Here is a 6746-nt window from a genome sequence, read left to right on the forward strand (position 1 = left end):
AGAAGAAGAAGAAGAAGAAGAAGAAGAAGAAGAAGAAGAAGAAGAAGGGGAAGAAGAAGAAGGGGAAGAAGAAGGGGAAGAAGAAGAAGGGGAAGAAGAAGAAGGGGAAGGAGAAGGAGGAAGGGGAATGGGAAAAAGGAAGGAAGGGAGGAGAGAAAGAAGAAAAGTAGAAGTAGATGGATAGGTTAAAGAAAGGAGAAGGAGGAAGAGGATTAAAGAGTAGCATAAATATTAATTATCTAATGTCTATTGAAAAATGAATAAACTGATTCCAAAGGTATCAAGGTTACTTTCTGTGATTCATATTGTCATAACTTACTTTGTGTGTGTGTGTGTGTGTATACACACATATACATACATAGATATATAAATACAACTATCTATATAGCTATCAGCTAGGTGGCACAGTGGATGGAATGTCAGTTCTTTCTAGAGTGCGCAAGACTTATTGTTGTGAGTTCAAATCTGGTGTCAGACACTTACTAGCTGTATGATTCTCAGCAAATCATTTAACCCTGTTTGTCTCAGTTTTTTCATCGGTAAATGAGCTGGAGAAGGAAAAGGCAAACCACTCCAGTATCTTTGCTGACAGAACCTCGAGTGAAATCACAAAAAATGAGTATGATGATAGTACATATGCTAAGGTGATTTTTTTAATGAATTGACTTTCTGGGATCAAAGTGTAGTCATAGTGTAGACAAATTGTATAAGAGAAAGTAAAGTAAAACCAAATTGGTGACAGCTAGGTGGTGCAATGAATAAAGTCCTAGACAAGGAGTCAAACAGATCTGAGTTCAAATACAGCCTCAGACATTTTCTAGCTGTGTGTCCCTAGAGTAGTCATTTAACCATGGTTGCCTTACTTTTCTTATCTGTAAAAATAAATTGGAGAAGGAAATGATAAGCCACTCTAGTACCTTTGCCAAGAAAACCCCAAAAGGGATCAGGAAGAGTCAGACACGACTGAAGTACAACAACAGCACCTAGTGTTTTAGGTTTTGTTATTGGTTAGTTGTTTTCAGTCATGTCCAAATCTTTGGCTTTCTTTGAGTTTTAACTAAAACACTACTTTTTACAGGAAGACTTCCCTGATCCTCTAAATTCCAGTGTTTTTATTTTGTTAAATATTTCTTACTTATTTTTATATAGCTGGTCTTTTGCCTCTTTTTATATTCCACACATTAGCATAGTGCTAGACATACAGTAGGCACTTAATAAATGTTTATTGATTGATTTGTTATTTTTACCATTAAAAAAATACAGTACAGTTCATCCAGTGCAACTGGTAAGATGGAAAAGTAATTGTTTATTACAAATCCAAAGAAACCCAAGACCCTTGGAAAAAGACATTATGCTATAGAAATAGCATAATCACATCTGAATACATAAGGTAAGAAGACAAAACAAACACACAATGTGAAAACCTCACTTAGTTATTATCCTTTGTGCCCAAAGAAGACTAAAATAACATCACTATGTTGGAGTCAAGTATAGTGTATCCAACCATGGCTGATCACACCAATACAGGCTGAGAAGGCTCTGCCACAGATCAGGCACAAATAATTCATATGAACATTTTCAGTGGAGATGTCTCTATATTTGCATATCTCATGTGTCTTTTGAGCCATACATTCTCTTCACGAATACAACAATTGCTCTTTGCTCATAGAGCACAGAACTTTCTTTGATACAGGCATGTCATGTTGGGTGGTCCTGGGCCAATGTCTCCTCTCTCTCACAAAAGATTTCAAAATTCTTCAGAGAGAACTTGAAAGTGTCTTTGTATTGCTTCTTCTGACCTCTGTGGGAGAGCTTTTTTGTGTGAGCTCTTCACATAATAGTCTTTCAGGCAAACAGGCACATGACATTCAAACAATGTGGCCAGTCCAAAAGAGTTGTGTGCTCTGTAGTAGAGTTTGAACTCTTAGCAATCTTAGGAATCTTCCTAAGATGGATTCAAATGGAAGTGATTCAGTTTCTTGGTGTGGCACTGGTATACTGTACAGGTTTGACAGACATACAACAATGAAGTCAGCACAAAGCTCTGTAGACCTCCAGGTAGGTAAACAGCCTAATACCTCTTCTCTCCTACACTTTACTTCAAAGCCTCCCAATCACTGAGCTAGTTCTGACATCATCAACTTCATCATCTACGTGTACATTCCTGGAAAGTATACTGTCCAGGTAACCTCACTAAATAACATTGGACAACATAATTACTTAGATATTTCATTTAGCATTATCATAACTAAATCTCCCAAACACAGAGTAATGAACACAAGGAAAATGAAAGGCTCTGACTCAGGGATGAACTGTGGATTTTCATCATTGTAGCAATTTGACTTGAACCTTCCTTGACACCCAAAGAGTCAGCAGACAGTGATTCTACTGAAATCCATGAATCAAAGGGAAATTTAATCTAGGAGAGTAGTATCATAAATAATTGGTTTGGACAGATTATGATATGATAAGCACTTTGCTTCAGCTTTGTATCCCATTTTCCATCTAGTCATCTTCCCAATCCATCTTACTCTCTGCCTACTTTTGATAAATTGCTCCTTCCTACCAGGACCAACACTTTCCAAACCATGCTGAAGCCATCGACCTCCATATAGTTACCTTCCTAAATGTATGTCCCACTCCCTTGATAAATTAATCCACTTGTCTTTGGAACTCTTCCCTCCAGTTACTTGGTCCCTCAATGTTTGCCAACTAAACCATTTATTTCACTATATCAAATGATTGTTTCAACCCCAAAGCAGTTACAATCTCATATCTCATTCAACTACCTAGCAGTTGATCCAGCTCATCTCATTATCTGTGTTTTCACTTTTATTTATGTTCATTTTGCACTCCCACCTCCAACTCAAATTTTTCTTCACTTTCTTAAGTCTAGAGTCCAGGGGTGAAAACTTGTGGCCTCAAGGCCACATATGACCTTATAGGTCCTTAGATGAGGCCTTTTGACTGAATCTAAGTTTTAGAGAACAAATCCTTTTATTAAGGGGATTTGTTCTGTGAAGTTTGGATTCAGTCAAAGGGCCACACGTGAGGACCTAGAGAGCTAAATCTGGCCTCGAGGCAGCAGGTTCCCCACCCTTGATAGACAATAAATAAAAAAAAAATAAGTCGAGCTGTGGTTTTGTAGTATTTACCAATTTTCAAAGTATAAATACACACAATGAAATTTTCACAAATGGCTTTTATAAGCCAGATTAAACTGGTTTTAGCATACCTTTGGATATATCTATCTATATCTTTATATCATATATACATATATATATATACACACATAACCTTACCATCTACCTATTTCATCTGTATCTACATATTATCTATATTGATGTAGGACATATGTGTGGCCCAATCCTTTTTCATGTTAGAAAATGGTAATTTACTACACACTGGTTTTCCAAGTTTCCTTACCAATATGCCCAAGGTTTGTTCCTTGGTGGAACATACAATCAATCAACGTGTACTTCTTAAACACTTAATATGTGCTAGGAACATTGCTAAGTGCTTGAGATACCAAAAAAACTGTGAAAGCAGGCCATAACTCTGATGAAGAGTACAATGTGTACAAGTATATGACTATACAAGCTACATTTTTTCATATTTTATTTATATTTTTTTAAAAAACAAAAAAATATCATGTGCACAGCAGAACATAGGAGAGGATTCAAAATATATAGCAATAACTTTTCATTTCAAGAAAGCCTATATATTAAATGCTGTGCATTATGTTGAAAGCTATCCATGTTTTTCTTTGCTTCCTTGTAGGTTTTCTTTTGTTCTCTGCTGTACACTTTTTACTTTGTTCTTTTTCCTCCCTCCCTCCCCCCTATCCACTACCCCAAGGCTATAGTTGAGCACACACACACACACACACACACACACACACATACATACACACATACATACACACACACACACACACACATATATATATATATATATATATATATATATATATATATATATATATAAACATATTCTTTCCCTAAGAGATTCAGGTCCTAATCTTTGTGGTTATGTTTGTGCATATCTCTTTTTTCTTATCTCTACTAACTCCTCTACTTTACTTCTACCTACTACCTTACCCTCGTATCACTTAACCTACCCCCACTCCAGCAATCCCTCCCTTATCCACCTATTCCCCTAAATCTAAACCCCTTTCTATATACCCCTTTAACCCTATTCCCACAAGCTCCCCTCTAAAGATCACTCCTTTATCCTCTCCCTCCTCCCTATCCCCTTAGTTTATTTCTTTCTAAATTTAGAAGACTTTTATACTCTTTTAAACATATATGTATTTTTCCCTCTTAAACCCATTCCCGATGAGAGTAGGTTTCCAGAACTAACAGTCCTCTTCCCCCATCTAATTCCTATGTGTGGGTTCTTTCTCTTGTACCTCATTTGTAAAAGATAATTATTCTTTTAGCTGTACTTCAATGGTTTTACTTTTTGATGTCATATCATACTCAGATCTATCCCAATCTTCCTTATAAGTTACCTAATCACTAATAACAATCTTAGACAGATGCTGTACATTTTTTTCATACATAAAAAGTAAACATTCTATTCTTATTTAGCCACTTGTAATTGGAGATTGGTATGTACCTTATATTTCTCTTGGCTCTTGTATGTTAAATCTTCTATTGGGTATAATGATTTTTTTAAAAAAGACCTGAAAGTCTGACAATTGATCAAATGCCCGTATTTTTTTTTTCATTCAGAATTATGCTTATCTTTGCTGGCCCAGAAGCCCAGTTCTTTTGCTCTTTAATATATATTGTTCCAAGACTTGTGATCTTTTAGTGTTGCCACTGCTAGGTATTGTGTGATTCTAATTGTGGCACTGTCATATGTAAATTGTTGTTTCCTTGATCTGGGGATTTAGGAATTTGACTAGAATATTCCTGTGAGTTTTACTCATTACATCTCTTTCAGGTGATGATTGGTGGATTTTCTTCTATTTCCCCTGTTGTTCTAATTCTTCAGGACAATTTAATTATTTCTTGTATTATTGTATCAAGACTCTTTTTCTGATCAGAACTTTCAGGTAATCCCATTCTTCTTATGCTTTCTCTTTTTTATCTGTTCTCTAGATCTGTTACTTTTATTATGAGATGTTTCACATTCTCTTCTACTGTTTTTTATTCTTTATGTATTTTTTTTTGTTTCTTCATTTCATAACTTCGCTGGCTTCCCCAGTTCTGATTTTCATGGAGTCATTTTCTTCCTTAAGATTCTGGATCTCCTTTTCTAATTGATTGACTTTCTTTAAATAATCTTGTTTTTCTTGTATTATTCTTATTTATATTTTTACTTTTTCCTCAATCTCTGTGATTTGATTTTTAAAGTCCTTTCAGTTTTTCCTTTTGCTCTTCATAGTCAGGAAATCTCATCCTGGGGTTTTTCTTCAGATGTTCTCCAATTGTCCTAAGAGAACCCTGTTCTGCCCCTACTCTTATTTGTTTTCATGGCTCTATGTTCACCCAGACACACTATTTTATGTCTTTTGTGGAAGAAAATCTTTAGAGCTTGAAATTTTCTGACCTACTCCACCATCTTCCCAAAATTCTCTTTACAAGCTACATTTCTAAATGCACAAGTTACATCATAGAGGTGAAACCACTATTAGAGTGATATGGAAATATCTATGGCTGGAGCATAAAAGGAAGTTTAATGTATAAGAGGACTGGAAATACAGAAAGGCAATAGGATTAAAATAGGTTTAAAATGCATCAAAATTCATATTTGATTATGGGAGTAATAGGGAGCCCCTGAAGTTTACTAAGTATGGAGGTAACATAGTCAGAACAGTGTCACAAACATGGCTTTAAGAGAACAGTTAAAAAAATGTGTGAATGAAACTATGTATAGACTGTCATTGTCTGGGAAGAGACTTGAAGTAGAGGCAAACTAGGAGGACATAACATATTCCATACAATAAAAATAAGAGTCTGAAATAATGTTGAGTGATGGTTCTAAGAATAGAATAAAATCAGTATGCAAGTATTTCAAATATATTGGAGAAAAAATTAAAAAAAAAGATTTGGCAACTCATATATGTGAGTTTAATGAATGATATCAAGACTGACATAAAAGTTAAGAACCTGGGTAATTAATAAAAGATGGCAATACCTTTGATAGTGATAGGAGCTTCAAAGGAGGAGCAAGGACTGGAGGAAATATGTCTATAGGACACCTAGTTCAAAATGTCCAGTAGGTAGTCTATGATGTTGGTCTGGAATCCAGGAAAGATATTAGATATGGCAAAGGGAGATAATTGGCTCAGGGATGCTTGTGAAATCAGTAAGCATCATACTATAGGAAGAAAAAAAGGGAGGGACCAGAATAGAGGTCTGGACCAGAATAAGGCAGTAAAGGGTATGGAAAAGGAAACTGTCAGGCAGCTTTGAAGACATCTTTTGGAGAGCAGTGTCATAATAACCCAGAGGCAAGAGTAGTGAATACTCACAACTAAGTGAAAGTAGAGCCTAGGCCAACACAGGCTGTACCAGTACAACCTGGCCCTAGCAAACCAGGAACAGGCCTTTGGAATGACTGTATCAGCAGTGGCAGTGGCAGTGGCAGCAGCTGCTTCCAGGGCTCTCCCAACACAAACAGTAAGGGGGCCAAACAACTAGTCAGAAGGAGATTACAGGGGTCTTTTTGCTAACACTGAGACAGAACTCTGTTGCTTTGCTCATACTTGGATCTGGGGCACAGTCCTGGGTGGC

This window comes from Vombatus ursinus, unplaced genomic scaffold, assembly GCF_900497805.2.
Source record: "Vombatus ursinus unplaced genomic scaffold, bare-nosed wombat genome assembly UNPS02011014.1, whole genome shotgun sequence".
Lineage (NCBI taxonomy): Eukaryota > Metazoa > Chordata > Mammalia > Diprotodontia > Vombatidae > Vombatus > Vombatus ursinus.